Source organism: Lithobates pipiens, unplaced genomic scaffold (assembly GCF_037356315.1).
Source record: "Lithobates pipiens isolate NorthernLeopardFrog02 unplaced genomic scaffold, aLitPip1_a1.2 Scaffold_28, whole genome shotgun sequence".
NCBI lineage: Eukaryota > Metazoa > Chordata > Amphibia > Anura > Ranidae > Lithobates > Lithobates pipiens.
In genome coordinates this window covers 191,822,429-191,850,183 of record NW_027507789.1, presented here as the reverse complement: position 1 = coordinate 191,850,183, position 27,755 = coordinate 191,822,429, and the positions used below count along the sequence as shown (strand labels likewise).

The following is a 27,755-nucleotide window of genomic DNA, read 5'->3' as shown; positions in this document are numbered from 1 at the left end:
AAGCGCAGACTAGTAAAGTGTTCTCTGTGTAGGAGATATAAACGTTTGCGCTCTGCGTCCCATCTGTCACATGACACACATCATCAATACAAACTCAGATCCATACAACACCCCCCCTCCCCCCCATAGAAATAAACAGACATTTCCTGCTCAGGATCAGGGCGGCGGCATGGAAAGGGTTACTGGTGGAGGGGCCCTTTAAATTGGAGGGGGGAGGGGGTATTAACTCTTCCAGGTGGAGGAAATAAAACAAGTCAGACTTACACAGGATGACCCCCCCGGGGGAGGGGGGAGGTGGGTGTCCAGGTCACAGGATCCCCCCCTGCAGGGGTTAAATCTTCAGGTCAGATGACCAATCCCTTTTATTATTACCCTCCCCCCCTCCAGGGGGGGCAATAGGAAAAGTAAGAGGGGGGCAGCAAATTTTTAAAAAATGTGCTGTGATGGGAAAAAAAAAAAAAGAAAAAAAAAAAAAAAGAAAAGAGTTTTGTGAGGATGAGAAGGAGCCCCGATCAGATGTGCGGACACCCCCGGTCCACGTGCCGGGGACAGATCGGCCGATGGGGGGGGCGACTGCGGCGATTTCCACCCCCCCGGATCTTGCACTGGATCCTGGGGAGGAGAGGGGCAAAATGGCGCCGTCACAGCGACGGACGGAGAGGAAGACTGCGAGGGAGGGGGGAGGAGGAGACTCGGAGAGATCGGAGGGAGGAAAGCGTGGAGAGGAGGAGACTGACACAGGAGGCGGCTGCTCCCAGGCTCCACCCTGTGGCCGCACACGGGTACTACACCACTGACACCAATTACACATACAGTGTAGGAAATGCTCCCCCCAGTGGCCGCACAGGAGGTACTGCCGCTGACAAATATCGTATACATATCACAAGAAAGCAGGGTTCCCAAGCTCCCTCCAGTGGCCATACAGAGGTACTACCGCTGACAAATATACAATATAGAATCAGTAGGGCTTGGACCTTGAAGGGGACATACTTCAAAAGCTTATCCTAAAAAATTGTATGTCAGTGCAAATAAAAAAAAAATATATGATATAATATAGAAGGTAGGGTTCCCAGGCTCCCTCCAGTGGCCGCACAGAGGTACTGCCGTTAAAAATGCTCCATCCAGTGGCCACACAGAGGTACTACTGCCTAAATAAATATATACAGTACAATACAGAAGGCAGGGTTCCCAGGCTCCCTCCAGTGGCCGCACAGAGGTACTGCCGCTGACATAAATATATACAGTACAATACAAAAGGCAGAGTTCCCAGGCTCCCTCCAGTGGCCGAACAGAAGTACTGCCGCTTAAAAATGCTCCTAAGCTCCCTCCAGTGGCCGCACAGAAGTACTGCCGCTGACATAAACATAGACCATATAGAAGGCAGGGTTCCCAGACTCCCTCCAGTGGCCGCATAGAGGTACTGCCGCTGACATAAGTATGGAATGGGTGCTCAAGCTACACCAGTGGCCACACAGAGGCACTGTTGCCGACATAAATAACACAAGATTAGGAGGAACGCGGGCACCCCCAGCGACATCACAAAGGTACTACTACTGACCTCACATATACAGTATAGGAGAAGGGTGGACTCGTGCTCCTCCTAGTGGCTTCACAGAGGAACTACTGTTGACATGAATTTTTAAAGATACAGGGAAGATACAAACAGGGGACTGGAGGGTAACCAACCCCCGGGACTTTTTAAACGGTACCCAATATCAAGACAGAAAGTAAAATCAATATAAATTTTATTGAAAATACAATTATGTAAAACATTTCCAGAAAAGGAAAAAATATAAATAAACAAGTCATTCAATACAAGAACTAGTGCAAAGTCATACAGAACTATACATGTTACCGAATTTATAACCACATTTAAAAAATTGGCTCAAACATATTTACTTCCTTAAACATTTCTCAGACTGCCGGGGAATACCGGGGCTCCTCAGTGGCGCTTTCATTATATATTGTTTTCACACTGTGATCCTTTCCATTCATCAACATTTGATTTTATTAACCCTTTGAAAAGCATGAATTTAAAGACCCACTGGTTTCTTTGTGTAACTGTACACGCTGCCATGTCCTGAAGAAGCTCAGAGGAGCGAAACATGTAGAGAAAAATGCAGCATATATAATGTACAAATTCGGTAACATGTATAGTTCTGTATGACTTTGCACTAGTTCTTGTATTGAAGGACTTGTTTATTTATATTTTTTCCTTTTCCGGAAATGTTTTACATATTTGTATTTTCAATAAAATTATATTGATTTTACTTTCTGTCTTGATATTGGGTACCGTTTAAAAAGTCCCGGGGGTTGGTTACCCTCCAGTCCCCTGTTTGTATCTTCCCTGTATCTTTAAAAATTCAGGATTTGGGATGTGGTACCATCTTATTTCTTGATCAAACCCCATCTATTTAAATCTTATACTGTTGACATGACATGCACAGAGAAAAAAAAAAAAAAAAAAAAAAAAAAAAGGGGGGGGACTCTGGCTCCCCCAATGGCTGCACAGAGGTACTGTCGCTTACATAAATAACATTAACCGTATAGAAGGGGTGCTCGGGTTCCCCCCTATGGGGGAGGCACTGTTGCTAACATACAATTTAGAAGGGGGAACCCAGTGACCCCAGAGGTACTGCTGCTTACAAATGCTCCCTTCCAGCAGGGAGGTACTGCTAACATATATAATCATATACAGAATAGGGACTAAGTATCAGTCTCTCCCCCAGTGGCAACAGAAGGCCTGCCCCCCAAAAATATATAAAGAAGGGGTGCTCAGGCTCCCTCTAGTGGTCGCAGAGAGGTACTGCCACCGACATGAATAACATACAGTATAGGGAGGGGTCTTCTCAGCTCTGATTGGGCTGTGCATTCATCTTTACACACAGCAGGAGGCGGCACAGATGTCACCCAATCCACTGGAACGTAAAACAAATGACACGGTTTCGGTAAACAGTACCAATACAAGCATGCCTAAAATGTGACACAAAGCTCGGTCATAATTTAATCAGTACAAAGGGCAAGCTATTTCAGAGAGCAACCGGAGAAAGCCATAGCAACCCAAGGCTGGCGTGCCTTCCCCAAACTGCTACAAGTCAGTCGCTGCTTGTTCATGTGACATTACCCCGAGCAACCTCAATGCCAAGCGTAAAGCAAAAATTGATATAAACACTGCGCTGCAAAGGCAAGACACAACCATAATGTAAAGTATAGAAGACTATCAGGCATATGCCTCAATGCAATGATCAGTGTGCCAGGCACACAAGTCTGTGGTTCTGCACACACAATCAGACCACCCTGTGCCATCTCTGCCGCCCGCCGGGTCCCTAGACAGAAAAGTAGTAAGATAGCATGTTCAGATTTAGTCCGGGATGGAAGGCATGGGTGCAGATGTAAGAGGGGGAAAATCGCCAATCACTTGAAGGAGTTAAACTTGTCCTATCAAATCTGACCAGCAGCATCTGCTGGTGACCCGAAGGGATCCTTCACACAGCACAAAGGTCCACAGATACAACCGTTTCCTTTAGGACACCAAAACCCTGCACTGGGGTGCAGCATGTCTTCATGTGTACACACTCGTCCCAGCACACCGCAACACCCCATGGGGCCTAAACATGAATCAAGTGATTTTTTTTTTTTTACAATAAAAGTTATAAAAAAGTAAACAATATGAGGTGGGGTACCAACATCTCCCATCGCCCCTGTACAACGTATACCAGCATGCAGGCTTGTGGGAATGAACCATTGTATTTTAGAATCTGGTCAAAACCAACATCCAAACATCCAACGTTTGTATGCTACTGAAAGGACAAACTAAAGCAATCTACAACTAGGATTAATGCAAAAATAACCAGCTTAACACCAGACCTGAAAAGAAGATGCCTATTAGACATTTCCTCTCCAGCATGTAATTAGACTTGGGTCAGAGAAGATCTCTAATAAGCTGCCTTTGACATTTATCTGGTAGATGGTCACATGATTGTCCTAGGCATTGGTCATGTGATCCAAGTAGACGTGTCATGTCAAGACTTGGGAATGATCACACGATGCAGCTCTGGAGGAATGCAGAATTTAGCCCATAATATCCAATGACACTAAGGGGTGTAGTCTATAGATCCAAATCTCAGTTTGCCATTTAATATTTATTGTTACCCAGTATGATATTTATCATAAAATATTTCTGGATAGACGAGAGAAAGCCCAATGAGGACCTGGCCTGTAACATTTCCTGAATTAGGGTGCCGGTGTTCTGCCTAATAGAGTCCGCCCATCAAATGGTGTCCGCTCCGTACTGCGCATGCGCAGTACGGAGCAGACGAAGCTTCGGAAAATCTCCAAAGCTGAACGGCGCCTGCGCCGTGAGTGGAGGTGGTAGCCCCACCATCCAAGCGGACATAGGGTTGTGAATTTTAGAGGGCCCCTCGCGGGCGAGCTTCGCTCGCCACGCTTCGGGCTCGGCCTCGCTCGGCTCTTTTTTATTCTAACTCTATGTCCACTTAGATAGTGGGGATAGAACCTGGACTCACGGCGCAGGCGCCGTTCATCCTCGGCAATTTTCCGAATCTGTGTTCCTGTGTATTGCGCATACGCAGTACGCAGGGGACACTATCTGATGGAGGACGCTATTTGACAAGACACCGGCACTCTGGATGAAGGAGAAAGAGATACACCTTTGGACAGCAGCGTTGTCAGGGGAGTGTTCAAGGCTCAACCCTCCAGCTTCTACATCTGTAGGACAGCTTGTTCTGTTGAAGAAAAAAAACAGACTTGCTGGCCAGATCACCAGGTGAAAAATAAAGGAAGGAAAGCCAAAAAAAAAAAAAAAAAAAAAAAAAAAGGATTGGCAAGCTGCAATATAATAAAGGCTTGCTTTTGGGTTCAATACCACAAAGTTAAATAAGGGAAGACTAGAAGCCCTGTCATCTTTTTATGGTTGGTTTCCCTGTTGCACTTCCTGTCTAGTAAAAGACTGCCCCCAGAAATCTCTAACAGAATGCTGGATAGCTGTAAAAGCCGACAGGAGTTCTAACTTTACCTGATTCTACCAAAAAAAAAAAAAAAAGATATATATTTTTTTTAAATGGGGCTCTATTTAACTATGACCCATGAGACCTTCATCTACAGTGAGCTTGAGTGGCACACGATAGTGTCAATCCTATATGCTGGAAATGCTGAGAGGGAGCCTGTCCTGGCTCCTAAGAAAGCCCAGTATGGAGGAAGATGTCCCAGAGACCGCACATCCATAGCATCCCAAGGTATGGTGGCAATTGGCAACCTCAGCCTGCACTCCAGCCAGGCCACACCTCCAACGCATTTCACCTCAAATCCTCAGAGCTTAGTCATGGGAAAGCAAGCTCCGAGGGGCAGAGTAATACGCGTTGGGGACATGGCCGCAGTCCGGCCTGAGGTCGCCACTTATCACTACCTTGGGATGCTATGGATGTGTGGTCACAGGGACCTCTTCCTCCATATACATAACCATAAATTACCTGGTTTCTACCTATAGTTTGTATTTATAAATGTACATGGGGACACCCCCCCATTTCTTCCTCATATGTGCTGGCTCAGTAGTGCCAACCAAGGCACCAGTCACGTAGCCTCATGTTAAACGCACATGAATTTATAAAGGCGAGCTTTGACATTTTACACATTAGAGCAATGGTCATCGACCCTGTCCTCAGGGCCCACTAACAGGCCAGGTTTGCAAGATAACTGAAATACATCACAAGTGATATCATTTGCTGCTCAGAGATTGCAGTATTCTAGTCTGCATCTCCCCAATGTAATACATACAATCTGGCCTGTTAGTGGGCCCCTGGCTTTTTAGGCCCCTTAGCGGTCAACATCTATGGGGCTCCTCTACCTGCGTCTCCCAGTCAGCCATGGTATTTGGCACCTAAGTGGATGCATAGACTGGATTCTACTGACTGCTCAAAGTTCACCTCACAGAGCCTTGCTTATTCCTAAGCCAGCTATACATAATGCAGAGCAGAAACTTCTCTCAAATTCCTAAAATAGCAGAACCACTACAGAACCCGTCAGCTGCACAAAGTGGAAGACAATTTGAAAGAATATTTCTGAGAATGCAGTGAGCCTCGTCACCGGGTCAATAAGCTGGGTAAAGCCTCGTTCTGTGGAGGATGAATAGTGCAAAGGAAATCTGCAGACTGGCTGCCATCACCAATCTCCGATGAAAACGATTGTTGGCAACTGGTTTCTGATGTCAATGCTTTCAATCATTGACCTGGAACAAGAAAGCAGCCAGATAGTTCTCGGAACTCCATGTTAGCATCACAGCCGGGCAGCCAAGCACCTAGCAGGTTCACAAGCAGAAACCAACCATGGCATCCTACATTTATCTTTTAAGCAGAACGGAGGTGTGAAAAAATAAAAAATTGCTGGGAGCTACAAATTTTTGACAAAAGTAGACGCCCCTTTGCAATCTATTACTCTGCGGCACATGTGCAGTGCAAACTCCCGGCCTGCATGCCAAAAATTGAGTCAGGTGCTGGGATTATGCAACTCGTGCACTGGAGGTACAATACCAGCACCATGGAACAGAGAATCTTCAGATTGGCAGCACACCCCACACAGAAAGTAAAGTAAAAAGTATTTATTGAAGCATAAATATTAAAAGCACTGGATGGGTACAGGCAGGTAGGTTGACGCGTTTCACACGATAGACCTGCAAGCAGCATCTTTGGGGCGCTTTAGGAGCAGTGTATACAACGCTCCTAAATCGCCCCGCCCATTGAAATCAAGCAGCAGCGGCGATCTGCAGACGTATTTAACCCTTTATTTGGCTGCTAGCAGAGGTTAAAAGCACCCCTCTATCAGCCAAAAAGAGCCTCCAAAATGGTAGTAAATCGCTGCCAAAACTAGCAGCACTTTACCGCTAACTGGGCCACACTGTCAGTGTGAAAGGGCTCTTAGGGCCAAGTTACTCCTTACTGTTGTGTTCCCGACATGAGCATTCCTTTTGCAAGAACTGCGGTTAGGGATAGAGGATCACTCAATTGCAAAACGCTTCCATCCAGGAGCGACCCTCTGTCCTTATTCACAGGGAAATCACTGGCCATGCCCTTACATCCGAACACCTACAGACACAGCTGCAGGCACCGCCGGCCTGCCACTGCTTTGTACATGCTCAGCGACCGCAACTATTTGCATCCAACTATCCGTCCAACTGCTGAAACATTTTTGTAGTGGGAATGAGGCCTATTTACATTTTTCAAGCGACTTTGAAGATAGGTTGCAGCCCACTGTCTGCAATGGCACCCGTTAAAATCAGGGCTACCTAAAGTCAGTGATAAAAAAAAAAAAAAAAACAAACAGGCAGGCTGGTTGTACTGAAATTGATCGATAGATATAACCAGCTAGCCCATACATAAAATCGAAATTCAATTCGATTTCAACTAGAAAAAGCCTGCCCCAAATCAAGTCGCTACTGCTGTGCCGTCTCTTCCTAGTACTCAGTGCTGTGCATCCTATGTCAAGCATTAAGGCCCCTTTCACACTTGTATGACCTGAAAGTCAAGCGTCTTTGACGAGACTTGAAGCAATGCCTGTGGAAATTTACGGTCTATGGAACTTAAGTTGCATCAAAATCAGACCAAAGTAGTGCAGGGACTACTTTGAAGTCGCAGAGATATGACTGGTACTCATTGAAAATCATGGGGTACGACTTGTCATGCGACTTTGCAGTCCCAAGTCGCAGGACAAGTTGCACAAGCGTGAAAGGGGCCCCAAGGCTGAGGTCACACTGGTGCGATGCCAGACAGACATGGCATGTGATTCGCACCGCATTGCTGTGCACATCACATGTGATGTCTGTGCGGTGCAAATTCAGCCACACAGTTTGTATGGCTGAACTCTCATCGCATTTGCATCAAAATGGTGCAGGACCCTTTTTTTTGGTCCTCACTGGAATCAGATTGAATGGTTGCTCAGGCCCATGCAAACTGATTCTTGTCGGATTTCACAGTTCACACTGATATGTGAACCGATTTGGGGGTGTCACTAACTTTACACCGACACCCACAGCGATTGGCAGAGAGCAGTGCGAGATGTGATGCGGGAACCCGAATAGGAATCGCACTGGTTCTGACATCACACTAGTGTGAACCGGGACTAAAGGTTTATTTGTGAAACAAAAAGACTGTATACATAAACAAACAAAACACAATATAAAGATTTAAAAATGTACAAGTCTGACCTCAAAAACATTACCAAAAAAAATAAATAAAAAAAGTTTATTTTAAAATTACAGTGACTGAAACTTGTGTTCCTTGGCTCCATTTAATGTCCTGTTTGTTCCCAGATGGGGCCGATGAATCCGTGATTTCTAAATTAAGAACAAATGAGGGACTCTGAATACAAGAGGTCTGCGTCCAGGACTGATCATCTGTCCCTAATCACATGTAACTACTCGGATGTGCGTTCACATGCAAACAGCTGCCATGCTTAAAACCCACACCTGTGCAATACCGATTCTTGGTGGGGTACAACCCAAATGGACTATGTGAATGAGCCCTTAATTACCGCTTTTCTACATACGGATTGCACTGTGATGTAAGGAAGGGTGGGGGACTCTTGACACCTGATGTAAAAGGGGTGGGGGGTCCTGGTTTTACAGATACAACCGGCCCTTTTAGGGTGACCATAATGCTGAAGCGGCCCGCAATGAAATAGAGAGTTTGACACCCTTGCTTTAATCTTACTGCAAGTCTACTAGATAATATCTGCCTGACTTAAGCTGGCCATACACTTATAGATTATCTGCAGATTTTCTATGGTTAAAGTGGGAGATTCCTCCATCCACACAGTTTAGATAACATGGAGAAATCTGTTGCACTTTTTCCATATAACCCTAGAAAGTCTTCAGATAATCTATAGGTGTATGGCCAGCTATAAAGAGCAACTCCACCTGGAGAAATAAACATTCCCCCTGGGTGATCTATGTACATTGCAGGGATTTTATAAGTTTTGTTGCAGATTGCTACCTTTTGTTATTTTGAAGAAATAGCTGTTTCTCTGTGTCCATGTGGAAAGTAAATGGGAATGGGAGTGACTTTATAATCAGCTGCTGCATACGCAGGGGTCCAATGAGGAAAGTGGCAGGGTCTGCATCCCTTTAGACCCAATTTTCCTTTGAGTATGTCACCAAAAATTACATTTTTGTTGCAGAGGACGCTCAAAAATCTGACTTGCATTTTAGTGCAGGCTTCTGAGAAAACCAGTGAGCCAATCACACAAGCAGGAAATAACATAACTGGGGGCGTTCCTTCTACGGTGTAGAGAAGGCCTCCAGGTAGCCATATTGCATTTTCCAGAGGAAATAAAAAAAAAAAAAAAAACAGGAGCTACAACAAAAAGGTAATTTTATAATTTTTAACAACATTTAATGCCAACCAGTGTCACCTGCCAGTGCCAATTGGCAATCAGTGTCAACCTGTGTCACTTGCCCGTGCCACCTGCCAAAAAAAAAAAAAAACAAACAAACAAACAAAGGCCTAAAATATCAGCATCATATATCAGCCATCGGCCACCCATGGCCAGAGAAAAACTCATATCAGTCGACCTCTAATAGTGTGTGTGTGTTCAGTGTATTGGTCTGTGGGTAGAGTATTCTGTAGTGGTCTCCATGTAGTGTATAGAGTATTGTCTAGTAGTGTATCGTGCAGTGGTCAGTATAGGAATCAGGTAGGTTAGTGTGGCGTGTAGTGTAGTGGTCAGTGTATTGTGTAGTGGATAGTGTAGTGCAGGGATATGCAATTAGCGGACCTCCAGCTGCTGCAAAACTACAAGTCCCATCATGCCTCTGCCTCTGGGTGTCATGCTTGCAGCTGTCAGAGTCTTGCTATGCTTCATGGGAATTGTAGTTCTGCAACAGCTGGAGGTCCGCTAATTGCATATCCCTGGTGTAGTGTGTAGTGGATTTTATAGTGTAGTGGGCGGTATAGGATTCAGTATAGGAGATAGGTCAGTGTATAGTGTAGTGTAGTGGTCAGTATAGGAATCAGGTAGGTCAGTGTGGTTGTCAGAATAGGAATCAGGTAGATTAGTAGTATTGCACGATGGGAAGGGACTCGAGGAGTGCAAAAAGTCCGCAGGTTAGGGGGCGCAAATTACTTGCCTTATTCTGGGTGCCGACAACCCACGCCATTGGACTTGTGTAACAATTGTATAAAATATATTATATATTATTTTTTTTTAATGCAATCTCCCCCCCCCCCCCCCATGAAAGTGGAGTGACCCTTTAAAAACAAACACTCTCTAGTCTTCAACATCATGAAACGCCCACAATGCTCCTTCCAGCCATATGATTTAATCACCAATGGCTGCAGATGGTTAATCATGGTGGGAAGGATACATTTTTAATTTAATAAAGTCATTTAGTAAAGCAGTCACATTATTAAATCAAAAGACACATTTTCATGACAGGTCTGCAACAAAAAAAAAAAAAAAAAAGAAGAAAGAAAGCTACCCATGAAGAGGGGACTGCCTTCCGATTCTTAGTAATTCAGAACATTATGTGTATATCTAAACACGGGGCATGCCACGGCAGATTAATCTACTCCCTCATCTACCCACAAGCCTGCAGTACAGGCAATGCAACATTCACCAAGACGAGGGTTGCCAGCCTTCCACAGCAGTAAATCTACACAAGGCAGCAGTGTTCACTACCCGAGAGCTGCGGATCTGATTTGTATACAGAGAACTGTCTGTTTGTGGTATACACAGCTCAGACAGACAATGGTGCGACTCTGGGTGTGTGACGCTACAAAAGGGCACACACCTGTATGGCATTACCACATTCTCCGGGAATGCCAACCGCTCGGGATGAGCCTGCATGCTACGATGGTGCCCTGTACTCCTCTACAGATCCATGACTGACAGCCATAAAACAAACTCAAATACTCATTGGAATTTCTACCGTGTTTTACAGGGTGCTGCCTGTAATAAAATACCTACACCTTCCAAAAAAATAAATAAAAAAAAAAATAAAAATAAAAAACCGCACCCCATCTCACACACTACGGAGGAGATGGGGCCATTGATAAAAATGCCATTTGCCTACCTGCCTCTGGCCTACTCTGAGTCACCAAGGCTGAGCAAGCATGCAGCCAGTGAATGCACACACATACCGAGCGAGTGAGTAGTGAAGGCGGCACAAAAGTCAGGAGTCTGGGACCTTCTAAAACAATATCAGCAGTCTGAAAAGCTGTACTACCAACCCACATACATCTTATAGGCTCCATTCACATCCTTGTGTTGTGGTAACGTGGGCGCCACTGTGGGCGTTCGTGCCGTGCATGTTACATTGCACCATTCATCTGGACCTGTAATGCATTACAGCAAAGCACAAACTTTGCAGAAGGTCATAAATGCAACGCATTACAAGGTTCGTGTCGCATCCAATTTTCAGGACTTGTTTGGTGCATTGGCAGCCCATTATTTTTAATGGGCTGTCTTAGCGCAATGTTCATTAACTGTCCATAAAAGTTTAAAACCTTCCTCAGGGCAGGTATTTAATGCAGTCTGGGCCAATCTGACCAAGGTAGGATGAAAATCAATGATAAAAAAATAAAAATAAAAAAAAATCTGTTATTTTTCTTTCTCCATTTAAAGGGTGTTCCAGCAGGAATTTTTTTTTTAAGCCACCAGCTAAAAAAAATTAATAAATAAAAATAAATAAATAGCTGCAGACTTTTAACCACTTGACCACTGAGCACTTAAACACCCTTAGTAACCAGACCAATTTTCAGCTTTCGGTGCTCTCACATTTTGAATGACAATTACTCAGTCATGCAACACTGGACCTATATGAAATTTTTGTCCTTTTTTTCACACAAATAGAGCTTTCTTTTGGTGGTATTTAATCACCGCTCAGTTTTTTTTTTTTTGTGCTATAAAATAAAAAAATACAGAAAATTCTGTAAAAAAATGAATTTTTCTTTGTTTCTGTTATAAAAATTTAGCAGATTAGTAATTTTTTCTTCATAAATTTTGGCCAAAATTGATACTACTACATATCTTTGGTAAAAATAAGTACAAATTGGTGGATATTATTTGGTCTTTGTGAAAGTTATAGAGTCCACAAGCTATGGTGCCAATATCTGAAAATTGATCACACCCGAAGTACTGACGGCCTATTTCAATTCTTGAGACCCTAACATGCCAGAAAAATACAAATACCCCCCAAATGACCCCTTTTTGGAAAGAAGACATTCCAATGTATTTAGTAAGAGGCATGATGAGATTTTTGAAGTTGTCATTTTTTCCCACAATTCTTTGCAAAATCAAGATTTTTTTATTACTTTTTTTTTTTTTCCCCAAAATGTTCATATTATCGGTTTATTTCTCACACACAGCATATGCATACCACAAATTACACCCCAAAACACATTCTGCTATTACTCCCGAGTACGGCGATACCACATGTGTGAGACTTTTACACAGTGCGGCCACATACAGAGGCCCAACATGCAGGGAGCGCCATCAGGCGTTCTGGAGCACCCAGGACAATTCTGACATTTCTCTCCTACATGTAAAAATCATCATTTATTTGCTAGAAAATTACATAGAATCCCAAAACATTATACATGTTTTTTTTAGCAAACACCCTGGAGAATACAATGGTGGTCGTTGCAACTTTTTATCTCGCACGGTATTTGCGCAGACATTTTTCAAATGCTTTTTTTTGGAAAAAAAACGAGTTTTGTGCTTAAAATAAATAAAAAACACAGTAAAGTTAGCCCAATTTTTGCATAATGTGAAAGATGAAGTTACGCTGAGTAAATAGATACCTAACATGTCACGCTTCAGAATTGCACATGCTCGTGGAATGGCGCCAAACGTCGCTACTTAAAAATCCCCATAGGCGACGATTAACATTTTTTTTTACCGGTTATATGTTTTGAGTTACAGAGGAGGTCTAGTGCTAGAATTATTGCTCTCGCTCTAACGTTCGCAGCGATACCTCACATGTGTGGTTTGAACACCATTTTCATATGTGGGCGGGACTTACGTATGCGTTCGCTTCTGCATGTCAGCACATGGGGACAGGGGCGCTTTAAAAAAAAAATAAAAAAATTTATTGTTCATTTTACTTTATTTTAGTTTGACATTTTTTTCCCCAAAAAAAAATGTTTTGATCACTTTTATTCCTATTACAAGGAATGTAAACATCCCTTGTAATAGGAATATGGCATGACAGGTCCTCTTTACAGTGAGATATGGGGTCAATAAGACCCCGCATCTCACCTCTAAGCTGGGAAGTCTAAAAAAGATTCTGGCTTTGATCGTATTGGCGAGTCGGTAGGAGCACCGGAGGGCGGCGGGGTGTCTATGGCTGGGTATTGCAGGGTATCACCGACTATGGCTGGGTATCTCAGAGTATGGCGTTGCAGAGTATTGCGTTGCAGAGCATTGCAGGGTATTGGCGGGTGCTGCAGGGTATTGCAGAGTACTGGCAGGGAATTGAGCGGTTACATTTCGGTGAGCAGCGATGTGGGCACTGCAGATGCAGCCCACAGCGCTGCTGACACCGATCTCTTCCCCCTCCGCTGTACCGATCGGTACAGAGAGGGGGAGGGAGGAACCGGCGTCATAACATGACGCCGGTTTGTTTACAAGTGATCACTCCGTGATGAGCGGCCGTTTACCGTGATCCGTGATGCGCCGGGGCCACTGGACTCGGCGGTCACGGATGCTCTCGTGTGCGCGCCCCAATTAACGGCCTCTCAGATTTAAACAACCGCCCTGAAGCCGTTAATCGGCAATGGGCGGTTGTTAAGTGGTTAATAAGGACACTTATCTTTCCAGGGCACCCGAGGCTGACCCGTCCCTCGGCTCCCAGGGCCGCCATCCTCACCATGGGAAACAGGCAGTGGAGCCTTGTGGCTTCACTGCCCTTTCCTACTGTGCATGCGCAAGTCACGCGATGCTTTATGAATGGGACGTGCTGTGTTGGGAAACGCACAGTTCCCAGAACACAGCGCGCCCCATTGCCCAGAAGACAACGCAAGGAGGAGAGAAGACCGAAGATCACCGCGGACTAGGAAGAGGCAGATTAGGAAGACTGCCTGGCAACAGGGGTTTCTGGTGAGGTAAAACATTTTTTTTCCCCCCACTTTTCTTTAGGGTGGCCCTCCACTTTAAAAAAAAAAAAAAACTGATTTTGATTACATTTTGTAGTTTTCCCATTTCTTTTTATATTTATAGTTTTCTATTTAATATACATTAATAGTTTATTCAGCATGAAATGGAGCTTGGTTATGTAGCATGAGGCTGTATATTCTGCAATATTTACATTTTTTGGTAAACTCCTTCAATCCAAGCTCTGCAAACTGAGATAACATGCACTGTATTCACACAATTTCACAGTAACCATGAGATCAAACAAAGTTCAGGAATATTCCTTTATCCCATTGCTTTGCAAATCTATGTACACTACAAACTGGATGATTAAAATCTGTTCTGATATCGCTTTTTTACTAACAGCTTATTATTCTTAATAGGAAACTAATTTTGCTTGCAAATATTAAAGATTCTAACTACCAGCAAGAATGAGTCCTTACATTTAAAGAGCACCGGTCATTTCAGATCTATTATGGCAGCGCCCATTAGCGGGCATCCAATCACCTGCTGCCGCCACATCACCAGCCACCCCATTAAAGTGAATGGGACTGCCGGTGTCAGAGGGTCAGAGGAGGAGCCGCTATTGGGACAGAGATGACAGTTGCCCTTTAAAAATTATGATTTAAATCAAGCCTTTTTACTAGTAATTTAAATCAAATCCACCCTGAATCGGACACATGAAAATAAGGACTGGCCAAAACTGCCAACCTGCTTCTTCCTTTTACTGCCTTCTCTAGAATGGACCCCAATAGGCTGTTGTGGGCAATGCCGGCCAAAAAAAAAAGTTTAAAATCTGTATAGGAATCAGAAGCAGTCAGACCTACAGGACTCGGACAACAAGCACCCACATATGTGACCTTGTCTATATTCCCCTTACACACATTCCTGGGCACAAGGCTCATCAATAGTGGGTGCTGCAGCGACTACTAGCTGGTTACTGGAAACATCACAGAAGAATGCACATATTCCCCAGCACACCAAGGAGCCTCAAACGTCATCCAAAGGTTTTTTATTGCAGAAAGATCACATCACAAGAGCAATGTTTTGGAGCCTTGCAGGCTGCGATGACCAAGAGGTCCTGCGAGGCTCCGAAACGTTGCTCTTGTGATGTGATCTCTCTGCAATAAAAAACTTTGGATGACATTTGAGGATCCTTGCTGTTCTGGTGCACATGTGTGACCTAGGACACTCTCCTGGGCCCATTTGTAAAGTCCAGTCCTGCTCAGCCACTGGTCTTAACTTGCCAGTCATATACCTAAACAAGATATTTTGGTCACCTGCATCTAAGGTTGGTAATGGATTTCAGGCCGGGTTAGCCTCTCTTTTTTGTTAAATGTTGCGGATGGAGTAATCTCTTCCATCAGTGGCCAAATCGCAAACGCAAAACTACACTAATGTCTCTCACTGGCGACACCAACAAATATAAAAGGTCTTTATTCTTGTAAGATTATATAGAAAAGCAATGTTTTGGGACCTCACAGGGGGTGCTGGCGACATTTTACCTAGGCTCATTGTAAGGACAATTTTTTTTTTAATGTACCCCGTGTACAACACAGCTGGGAAGGGGTTAAACATCTGGGGTGTTCAAAGGTTTAAGGCCTGGTTTACACCTATAAATTTTTTTATGCTTTTTGCAGAAACGCACTACAGTTCATTTCCTAAGGAACACGTTAACATCTATGCTTTTTTTAGCCACTGTGTTTTTGCAAATGGTCTTGTACTTTTTTTATGCTTTCTTGGTTGAACAGACTTCAAAGGAGAAGCTGCAGAAAAGTATGTAGTGCATTTTTGCCACAATTAGTGTTTTTTTAATCTGCCCAACAACAATTTGCCCAAATAAATAAAAAAAAAATAAAAAAAGAAGAGAAAAAGAAAAAGAGAAAAAAAAAAGAGAAAAAGAAAAAAAAAAAAAAATTGAAAATCGCAGCAAAATTGTGTGCGCAAAACCACAAAATTCAAACTGCATAAGTGTAAACAGAGCCTTGTGCCTAGCCAGTGTTTTTGTGTACAGTGTTAGGGACTTTTAATAGGGGCTTTCCCTCTCTCAGAATAGAGATCTGACTTGTTTACCTAGGTAGAGCTTAGTTCTGTGTGTTTTAATCGACAACTGGCGGGTGCCAGAGGACATCCAGTCCCGGCACCCCCCAGATCGGCCCCTGCAAGAGATATAGATATTAAAATTTTTATATATATATATATATATATATATATATATATATATATATATATATATATATATATATATATATATATATATATATATATATATATATATATATATATATATATATATAATATAATTTATTTATTTTCTGCACAGGAGAGCTGCCCTGTGGCAGTAAATCTACTATGGGGAAAACCGCAAGTGGTTAAGGATTATAACATTAACTTGTTTGGTGACATGACTGTTTATTTTTCCATTTTCATACATATTACACTGACCAGCAAAAGTAACAGTGACTGGGTTTTAAAAAAAAATTACATTTTGCCAAATGTTTGTGAACAGCTAACCATCACACCTATACAACTTTGTTGGACATCCAATAACACTTGGGAAGATTTTAGAGCCCATTTGTGTCAACTCAGTAAAAACATTTGTCAGGTCAAGTACTAAATGTTGTATGAAAAAAGTAACATTCTAATTCATCCCAAAAGGTGTTTAATAGGGTTGAGGTCGGGGCTTCAGGCATGTTTGGCTTTAAAGACAGATGTAGTATTAATACAGTAACCTACTTTCCATACTTTTTTTAAGCAGGAAAAAAATAAATAAAATACTGGTGCTTGTGGTGTGAACCAGCCCTAATAGAACGTAAACAGGTCAGTCTGCTCCATCTATACCAGTTTCTATTTCAGAATAAAATAGAAACTAGTGTAGGTCTGCCCCTAATCAGCAGAGGGAATGCAACAGTTTTCCCATATAGAAAACTGCCACAGCTTCCCATCAGGTAGGACCTTTGTCCTATGGTCTAATTGGACCACTTACATCTCTGCTCATGTAGTGATCACACTGCACGTGTATAGTCTGCACAGGGTTAACATCCACCTCCTTCCAACTCTGAGCTGAGTGGAGGTGGGGACAGCAAAGGGTTTGAACCATGCAGCTCCAGCTCTCTGTGCTCGCTCTGTAAGACACAGCACAGAGAAATGATTGCTCCCAATTAAAGCGGCTTGCACCACTTTTGTTAAATAGGAGCAGTGTCTGCTCCATTTTTTTTGCTGCTTGCGTCAGCCTTTGTTAATTCATCCAATAGCGTATAACACTGCTAAAAAAATGGTCAACTTTTACAGTATTTACATGATCTTAAAAGCAGAGTTCCGCCTAGGAAAACCCAAAGCTGATCTTCAGATTGATAAGGAGGACCAGGCAGTGAAGACTTTCGGCTTTACTCCTGGTTCCCTACTGCGCATGTGCGGGTCGTGCTGCGTGTTCTGAATGGTCCCTGCTGTTTTCTTGGACCTGTATGTCTCCTAGGAGACAGCAGGGGGGGTGTTATCTGGACACAACTTTGCCAGAAGTGGGAGCAATACCTGGATTTGACAGGTATCACCTCCCCCCGAAAGGTGCCAAATGTGACACCGGAGGGGAGGGAGGAATCCGATCAGCAGAAGTATAATTTCTGGGTGGAACTCTGCTTTAACCTCTTGCCAACCATATCATATATATATATGTGCAGCAGCAGGGAGTCAGCAGTCGGCCTTAACACTCACATTCCACATATATTGATTCATGGTGGCAGAAAGACATGGCAGACAGCTCCCAATCTTGGGTAATGAGAACAAACAGGATAGGCTCCCAGACATATGACTATTGTGACAGCCAATCACAGAGATCACATCAGGAAGTCCATCTCTCCTCTGGCAGTTAAGACCCAGATAAGGGGCACCTGGAAGAGGCAGGAAAGGGTTATATAAAAAAAAAAAAAAAAAAAGCACCAACCCTTCTCATGCTACAGCTCAGAAGGAATCTGTAAATACCAAGGTATTAGCTGCATGCAGTTATCAGACTACAGTGTTATTTTTGTGACAGGGATCCTTTACCCAAATAGATCCGCCCTGCACTAAAACAATACCCACCACAAGATCCCAGCACTGAAAACAATGGACAAAGAAATCCCCAGTAAGTTCATGTAGCAAGTCTCATGTAGCTGGAATTTCTCTCTCTTTTTTGTTATCTTAAACTGAAGAAGAGCCTGCAATGAGAGTTTCTCCCAGCTGAGTGCTTGTCCCTGACCAGGACAGTTTGTAGACGGCAGGCAGTATGGGTGAATTAAACTGCATTACACATAACGGCATGACCACAATGGAGCAGAATCATTTCACAGTCAGGCTTCGCTGGCTTTCTAAAGGCCTTCAGTGAAGGTCTCCGGTTCTATTGTAAAGCCTAACAACTGTAAGTAAGTATTACTGCGCTCTATTTGGGGCACACAAATATCACTCCAGTCTGCCGGACACCATAACCCTGCACCATCCTATCCCCTGCCCAACTGATGGGCAAAGTCCATATCCTGGGAAAGTTTTACTACCCCCCCCCCCCCCCCCCAATACAACACAGAAGCAAATGCCTGTCAGCTCAAAATAATTTCCCCAAAGTATTAGAAAATTACAATTGCTTCCAATAATCCAAAACTCCAAATATAACACCTCTAGACACCCCAACTGGGATGGAGAAGGAGGAATTATTAGATCCAAATAATCCAATTTAATCTTCGACTATTTCTTTTGCATACATCTGCACTTCACACAAACACTGCTGTACACCCCAATACAGCTGGGCACAGCCATTCATGTCTATGGACGGCTGTATGCAGCACTTTGGGCTCACCACGCAGGGGAAATACACCAGAATTTAAAGAGTGATTCCACCATCGTTGAGAAAAGGACATTCCCCTTTGGGTGATCTATATACATTACAAGGATTTTAAACTTTGTTGCAGAGTCCTACCTTTTGTTATTCTGAAGAAATCCCTGTGTGTTTGTCTGTGTCCATGTTCTAAGTGAATCTGTATGGGAGTGGTTGCAAAATTATCAACCAGCTACTGCACCTGCAGGGCTCCAATGAGGAAAATTGCAGGGTAAGCATCCTTTTAGACGCAATTTCCTATTGGGAGTATCTCACCAAAAATTATATTTTTATTGCAGGGGATGCCAGAAATCTCACTTGTATCTTAGTGCAGACTTCTGGGAAAATCAGTGAGCCAATCACAAAAAGCAGGAAATGACATATCTGGGGGGGGATGTTCTGTACACCACCTGTGTATAGAACACCTCCAGGTGACCATATCACATTTACAGAAAATTACAGCAGCTGCAGATATTAAAAATTACCTTTTTTCTAACGGTCAATTACAATATAACTTGTGTTGCAATTGTATACGCTATAATTATATTTTTTTAGTTGCTTTTGTTTCCCCCTCCATGAAAGTGGAGTTACACTTTAAACTGCACAAGAAGCCTTAACCCACAGCCATCTGCAGCCTCCTGGGATACTCTCGTTTTGCATCCAAGGAGGCTTTAGCGCAATCAAACCACTGAACATGCACATGCGTCATGGCACACTGTCAGTGGCTCCTGATGTTGGAATAGAAGATGGTAGGTTGGCTCTGGTGAGCAACAGCAAAAGAGCAGTGCTAGACTGGCTGGGAGTGTATATTTTTGTGGATGCAAAAAAAAAAAAAAAAAAAAAAGGGTAAAGGGCATAGGGGTTTAAACCAGAAAAAAAAAAAAAGAAAAAGAAGAATGTTTTACACAGGGGATGAGGTAAAGTTTATTTTTAACACTTTGTTAGTACAGTTTTTAAACATCTAGCTTACAACTGGTAACAAGATCTGTCAGCGCAGTAGAAAAAAAAAAAAAAAGAGGGGAAAAAAAAAAAAAAAAAAAAAAAGGGGCTATTACTGCACGGTCTGAAAAATTATTGACCAATTTTAAGTAATAGAATATTTAGAACAAGCCACAACTTCCTGCAAGATATGAACAGCAAATCAATCTAATATTCAAAAATAAGGTGCGCTAAACAATCAAATACATAAAAAATAAAGTACACAATGAGTATAACAAAACTCCCCAGTAACATTACACAAAAAGGGTCTAGCCACATAGGATTTTATAACCCAAGTCCAAGAATATAAAAAAAAAAAAAAAAAAAAGTAGGAGGAGTGTTGCTCCAGCCTAGTACATTATCCCAAGTGAATATTTTTATTGACAAAAAAAAGGGTAAAAACTACTCACAACCATGTGGAGAAATATTGCTTGTAAAAGCCACCTATTTGTGACAATCAGTCCGGAAACCAACAGTCTCCAGATGGCAAAGGGGAGGACATCAGGACCGCTATTGGCTGGCGCGTTTCGTAGTACCTTCTTCCTCAGAGTGACCCAGATCCTCCCTCTTGAGTATCCCCCGACAGCGCTCCTCTTCTAGGTATGCCACCATAGGAATCCGCTTCCAATGGTGGCACACCTGTGGGCTCGATCCTGAGCATCTATGGACACCGTGCCGCTCAGCCCCACCCCTTTGTCCCGTGAATTTGACTGACAGCAGCGGGAGCCAAAGGCTCTCAGCAAAGCCTCTAAAAGTGGGGAGAGCTGCTACAGACGGGCACAGCACTGGATTGAGTGAGGGCTCAGGTGAGTAATATAAATACTAAAAGATTTTTAACTTCATGCAGGGAATGCTGCAAGTTAGTGCCATGACCACTTTATCGGTGTTCCCGTTTTAGGGCGACTCCTTTCAGCATCCTATGGAGTCACCCTTACATGCAGGGACTAGAATTGTGTCTCCCTGCACTGGGTGCATCAATAGAAACACACAGCCTCATAGCTTAGGATGGCAAAACACTCCTCTGCTTCTTCCTGTTCTCCCCCCTCCCCAGACTGCCCACTTAACCCTTTCCTGTGAAGACCAGAAGTTCAGGAAATCAGCACAGAAAGCAAAAAGCCAAAACAACACAGAAAAAGTTGTAAAGTGCCTGGGGGCACAATATAATTCTACCAGATTACTAGGAAATGCTTTTTTTTAAATTGTGCTCAATGTATTCACCTAAAAACTATTGAAGGTTCAATACTATTTTCAGTTATACCATGTGACTGGGAAGAGGCAGATATAAATGTAAGGTATACCATGTGGATGGGGAGAGGTAACACTATAGAAAGTCGGTGTTCTCCCCAGTGTGGCCGCAGTCCTCTGTACTCCAATCCATACACAATCACATGGGTTGGGGTCTCCAGGGAGGAGGAGGGGGGGAGGGGGTGATCGGTGACGTGCACTCACAGGCTCCGCCCCCTGTGCCTCGCACACTCTTTGTTCTGTACAACGCTGCGGAACATGTTGACACGATAAATGAACTGGCAGGCAGTGCCGCTGTGTGACCAGCAGGGGGCGCCCGCACACCCGCCGTGACTGCACCACCAGCCTCCCGCGCACAACACAAACAACCCAGGGAGGGGCGTGATGTCACGGAGGGATGAGAGCAGAGCATGCTGGGAGGTGTAGTCCCGACACACACCCGCACAGCACCACCCCGGTGACCCCGCACAGGCGCCGAACAACCGGAGGGGAGAACCCACCGGACACCGAGCAGGCGGCTACATGTCTGCAGAATGATCTACCGGAATCATAGGGAGGAAATCCACCAATCACAAGGAGAAGACATTCCACATCCAAATCCCCCCCTCCCATAATGGCCAATGCCGCAGAAGACACGCACGTGCTGGTGACAGCCGGCCAATCACCGCGTCACACCGCCTTCTACAATGTATTCATTCCCCGAACTGACCAATCACAGCGCAGGAAGTGCACACACCTGGAGCGGATTATAATCTTCATTATCACACCTGATACCCAGAGAGAGTCCCCAATCACATCCCTCTATATACACTATCCCAGCCACACACCTATATACACAATCCCAGACATACATCCTCTGTATACGCAATCCCATCCATACACCTCCTATATACACACACACAATCCCATCCATACACCTATATACATCCTCTGTATACGCAATCCCATCCATACACCTCCTATATACACACACACAATCCCATCCATACACCTCCTATATACACACACACACAATCCCATCCATACACCTATATACATCCTCTGTATACGCAATCCCATCCATACACCTCCTATATACACACACACAATCCCATCCATACACCTATATACATCCTCTGTATACACAATCCCATCCATACACCTCCTATATACACACACAATCCCATCCATACACCTATATACATCCTCTATATACGCAATCCCATTCATACACCTCCTATATACATCCATCTATATACACAATCCCAGCCATACACCTATATACATTATCAATATAAACATCTCTATATACACCCCTTTACATACACAATACAGATATAGACACATACGTCTGACAGCTATAATATATCACTATTATAGAAAAGGATATATATGCTCTATATCTATAGATTTCTATTTATCTTCTTCTGTCTTTCTCTCTCTCCCCAAGGGGAAGCTAGAACTTGCATCTAAACCACCACCCCTCTGAAAAGTAATCTGCATTCAGATCACATTTCAGAGGTATTAGACAGCGTGGAAACAATGACACCTCCTTGGAACCCTCTTTAACCCTGTAATTGCTATACCAATGCACTGCAACCACATGCATTGCACATGGTTATTGGGGTGTTTGCGGAGCTTCCCCATTCATGCCACTCACTTGCTGCCCACCGCATGTGACTGGAGCACTAGATTTTGCTGTGGGGAAAAAAAGCAAAGCATTACAACCGTGGCATGTGTACATTGCAGTTCCTTGCCTTTTCAGCTTAAAAGAAAATAAAAGTTCACCTTTGGAACACGTTACATTTTCCATTGGCTGCAGCCTCACTCCCCCAATACTCCCTGTGACACACTCACCCAGGACAGAGGCTTTTGGAGAGGACGGAATGCCAGACTCTTGCCTACGGACTATGGGTCCTGGCATTGGAGGGAGCTACAAGCATTTAGGAAGAGATTCTGCTATGTAATACAAAAGGACATTAAGGAGGCTACGATGGTCTCTGCTAGCTTGGAACTCAGTGGACAGGTGTCAGTGAATGGAATGCCGATTAATGAGATCTGGAAAGCCCGGGTCCTTCACCTAATAGTTTATTGTGCTCACTAACACACCTTTGTCTCCTAGCAAACTATTGGGTGAAAGACCCGGGCTTTCCAGATCTCATTAATCAGCACTCCTCTCACATACACCTGTCCACTGAGCCCATCATGTCCTCCTTAATAATGTCCTTTTGCATTACATAATAGAATCTCTTCCTAAATGTTTGTAGCTCCCTCCAATGCCAGGGCCCATAATCGGTAGCAAGAGGCTGGCATTCAGTCCCCTCCAAAAGCCTCTGTCCCACTCCCTCGCTGTGATCATGGACGAGGAATCTTCTGTCAATCTGAAAAATGCACGGCCACTCGGGGCTCTGTCCACAGGGCCATGTCATTCATTCAGTTTCTTGTGAATGAACAGACTACAAGTACTGTCTTCCATTATGGCTGATGGGTTGTAGTTCTCAATGAGCTGTGAGGGCGCTGGCGAGCATCCTCGTAGTCCATTGATCGTCCTGCTATCAGATAACTGCGAGGTATGGGCAGGAACCTATACGGAGAGTCTGCAGGAATTGGACATTTCCCCCTGCAATCTGCTGGGTGCAATGCTCTGCAAGCTCCTCAAGAAAAATAGATAAATGCTAATTTTTGTTTACCTGAAAACTTATTCTTAAGGCTGTTTTCACACTGAGGCATTGGCGGTAATTTAATTTATTTTTAACAGCGTTTTAGCAGCGTGCTTTTAACCCCCGCTTACGGCCGAAAAGGGGTTAAAGCCGCCCGCAAAGCACCGCTTCAGTTGGTCGGCACTGCCCATTTATATACACTGCTCCTACAGCGCTGCAAAGATGCTGCTTGCAGGACTTTTTTTTACCATCCTGCTCCAGTGTGAAAGCACACTGAAGGCTTTTCACACTGGAGTGAGAGGAGAGGCTATTTTTAGCGCTATAGCGCCTGGAAAGCACCTCAGAGTGAAAGCTGCATTAAGGGGGTGGTTGAGGGTGCTAAAAACACAGCTCAACAGTGCATTTTTAACAACCCACCCCCCCCATCTGAAAATCTAAGGGCACGTTTACACGTGTGGCGATTGGCAGTAAACACTAGGGCACAATTGTTTTCTTTGGACCCCATTCACACTGCAATTGAGCCCGGAGGTACAGAGCAGCAAGCTGAAATAAAATGCCTCGACTACTGCAACTCCCTCCTCATTGGATTACCTTTACATAGACTATCCCCTCTTCAGTCCATAATGAATGCTGCTGCCAGACTCATCCACCTTACCAACCATTCAGTGTCCTCCACCCCTCTCTGCCAATCCCTGCACTGGCTTCCACTCACCCAACCAATAAAATCCATAAGTGCTAACAATAATTTACAAAGCCATCCATAACTCTGCCCCCAGCTACATCACTAACCTAGTCCCAAAATACCAACCAAGCCACTCTTCGGTCATCCCAAGACCTCCCGCTTCCTACTCTCTAGCTCCCTTGTCACCTCCTCTCATGCACAACTCCAGGATTTCTCCAGAGCTTCTCCCATTCTTTGGAACTCCCTACCCCAATCTGTCCCTAATCTAGCCATCTTTAGCCGATCCCTGAAAACCCTTCTCTTTAAAGAAGCCTATCTTGCTTCTAACACTGTTCTTACTCCATTAGCTTATCCTCCACAGCCATAACATTTTGTATCAATTGACCCTTCCTTTTTAGATTGTAAACTAATGAGCAGGGCCCTCCAATTCTTCTTGTATCAAATTATAATGTCTGCTTTTATTTTGTTAAGCGCTGCGCAAACTGTTGGCGCTATATAAAACCTGTGTAATAATCAAAAAAAAAAAATGCAGACATGCTGCCGCCACCTGTCCCTGCGTAGCAGCACAACACACCATGCTGCTGTGCAGGGACACAAATAAAGTTTTACTTTGTGCACTAAAGTTGACAAAAAACAAAAAAAAAAAAAAAACTGGGTGATGTACTGCAACATGCATCACAACGCAAGTCACTGCAGCCAAACCTGATGGCTGTCCGCACACTAGACCACTCCATTTAGTGTGCACAAGTCCTAAACAAGCTCCACCTCTCTCCAGTAGATCAATCTGCTCCTTCACATCAGATGCATTAGGCTCCTTTCACACATGCGGACAGCATGTCCGTATTTCATCCATCCGTACATGCATTCCTATGGGATAGCGGTATTGTCCGCCTCCGCAATTGTCCGATTCTGCAGACGGAGGAAAATCCTATTTTTCTATCCGTCTGCAGAGCGGATCGGATGAACACGGACAGACGGTCCGTGCTCATCCGATCACCATAGAGGAGAGCAGAGAGCTGGCAGGGCGGTCCCGGCACAGTGTGCCGGGACCGCCCTGTCCACCGCGGGGACAACGGAGCGATCCCCGCTGAGCGAGCGGATCATTACTGATCCGTCCTATGTGAAAGAGGCCTTAGGGATTCGCTGGTTGTCATTTCCAGTGCAGCCCCAAGGCATAGACGAGGCAAAATGCCTGGGTTCCAATGGGGTCAGACTATAGAGTCAGAGTCAATGTGGTGTTTACTGAGCAAAAAAAAGTAAATAAATAAAAATAAAAAAGGGGTATTACTTTTATAGTGTAGAGGGTTACGAAGAAAACCATGTAATCGCAATGCTGCAGCAGTAAACTTAACTGTAGAAATATCACTCATGACATTTCAATAAAGTTTTGAGGGAAAAAAAAAAAAACGTAAACAGTGTGATGTGCCAGGATCAGAGCATGGGCGCTCTGTCCACAGTACATGACAGTAGCCATGCGCGGGTGACTGGTGTAAATGAACCTTGTATCCATTTCAATAAACCTTATACAACTCCGTATGCCTTCCCAGCAGAAGTGAAGCCAAGATTACAAATATTAAAAATCCACTCCCTTTCTTAGCCAAGGTGGTGGACAGCAAGACTCTTCATGACCCCGTACATCATCTGCCACACAGCGGGACGACAACACCATCACTGCTCTGTAAGACCATGTGTGCGTGGTCACCCTGGAAAGAGACATGCCAGGGCTGGCAGTATGCATTTTTTTTTTTAGACAATATAAATACTAAACCTTACACATTTATAAAGATTACAATGTTCACACAAAGCAACAAATCGGTTTTTTGGGTGTACATACACTATAATACTACCTCTGTCTCAAGTTATGAATCAACATGTAGACACCTGCACAGGGGCTTAGTGGTTAGCATGTCTGCCTTGCAGCGCTGGGGTCCTCAGTTTGAATCCCAGTCAGTACACCATCTGCATGGAGTTTGTATGTTCTCCCTGTACTTGTGTGGGTTTCCTCCCACAATGCAGACATGATGGTAGGTTACCAGACTTCTGTCTAGTAAAGCTGTCCAAACATCATACAATTTTCTTTTTTAATTTCCTTTAGATTTACCTTCAAAATATGTAATGCAAGTGCCTGCCTGATTACATACACATTGAAAGTGTTTAGGTCTGACCTCATAATCTGATGGAAAATTGTATAATGTATGGCCAGCCTAAAGCCTGGTACACACAAATAGTTTTTTGGGTTGAATGAAAAAAAAAAAAAAAAAAAACAACACCCAACCTGACAGCTCCGGTTAGAGCCGTTGTACTAATGATCCAATGTTAGTACTGCAACCTCCCCAGGCCAAGCTGCGACCAGAACAGCCCGTTCAGCGCTCTCAGCCACTGGCTGCTGGTTTTCCAGCATGCTGGTCCGACAGAAGTTTGGCCGGCTTCTGTCAGACCGGCTGATGTCTCCCGACATTCGGCTCGTGTGTAGGGGGACTTGACCAAGTATGTATGTATGTGAGGCAGGGCAGTAGATTGTAAGCTCCTAGAGTGAAGGGACTGATGTGAATGTTCAATATGTAAAGTGCTACATTAACATGAAGGTGCTATAAAAATACTTCTATGAAGCAGAATAATAATGCCTTATATATTTACAAGTAGGGCCCTCCATACCCTCTTCTATTATACTGCATTGCATTGTAACTCAGCATCTATTTTGTAAAGTGCTGAGCAAACTTTTTGACACCATATAAATCCTGAAAAATAATAAAAAATTAATAATTTATCCCATATGCCTTTAACGCCAGCTCTCAAGTAGTGATTGTGACCCCCCCAAAAGACACCTTGTAGCCCCCATAGGACCCATGAGACAAATCCATTAATAAAAAGAATTTCAGGGTCAAGTAGTAGAGCGTCAGCGATCATAATAGAATATCACAGAGCCTACCACTACTACAACAACAAGCAGAGTAGGCTTTGATCTCTATGCTAATGAGCCCAGCCTGTCCTGGTAATAAGAATTCTCGGGCCCCCTAGGTGTGCGGCTCCTCTGCAGAGGGAAAACACAAAAGCATGCACACTGTCAGCCTGCCACCCAAAGCAGGCGGCCACGAGGTCACAGTACAACAGGCAAAAACCCCAGTCTTGCCCCCCACCAATTCCCCCCTCCATGTGATCACCAATGCCACCAAGGAACACGGCATGGCCGGGCCTGGATGTGACAACAGTAAAATGGTATGGGGGTATC

General features: G+C 44.0%; 1 protein-coding gene across 6 annotated transcripts in view; it reads right to left on the bottom strand.

Moving 5' to 3' along the window:
• KANSL1 (KAT8 regulatory NSL complex subunit 1) overlaps positions 1 to 27,755 on the bottom strand; it is a 179,831-nt gene that overhangs the window by 130,390 nt on the left and 21,686 nt on the right. The window contains exon 1 of one of the 6 annotated variants that reach the window (XM_077460176.1): positions 265 to 659. The exons of the other annotated variants lie outside the window; for them this stretch is intronic. The gene's annotated coding sequence lies outside the window, so the exon portion shown is untranslated. Of the gene's footprint in view, positions 1 to 264; positions 660 to 27,755 lie in introns of those variants that run through there. 6 annotated transcript variants of the gene reach the window in all.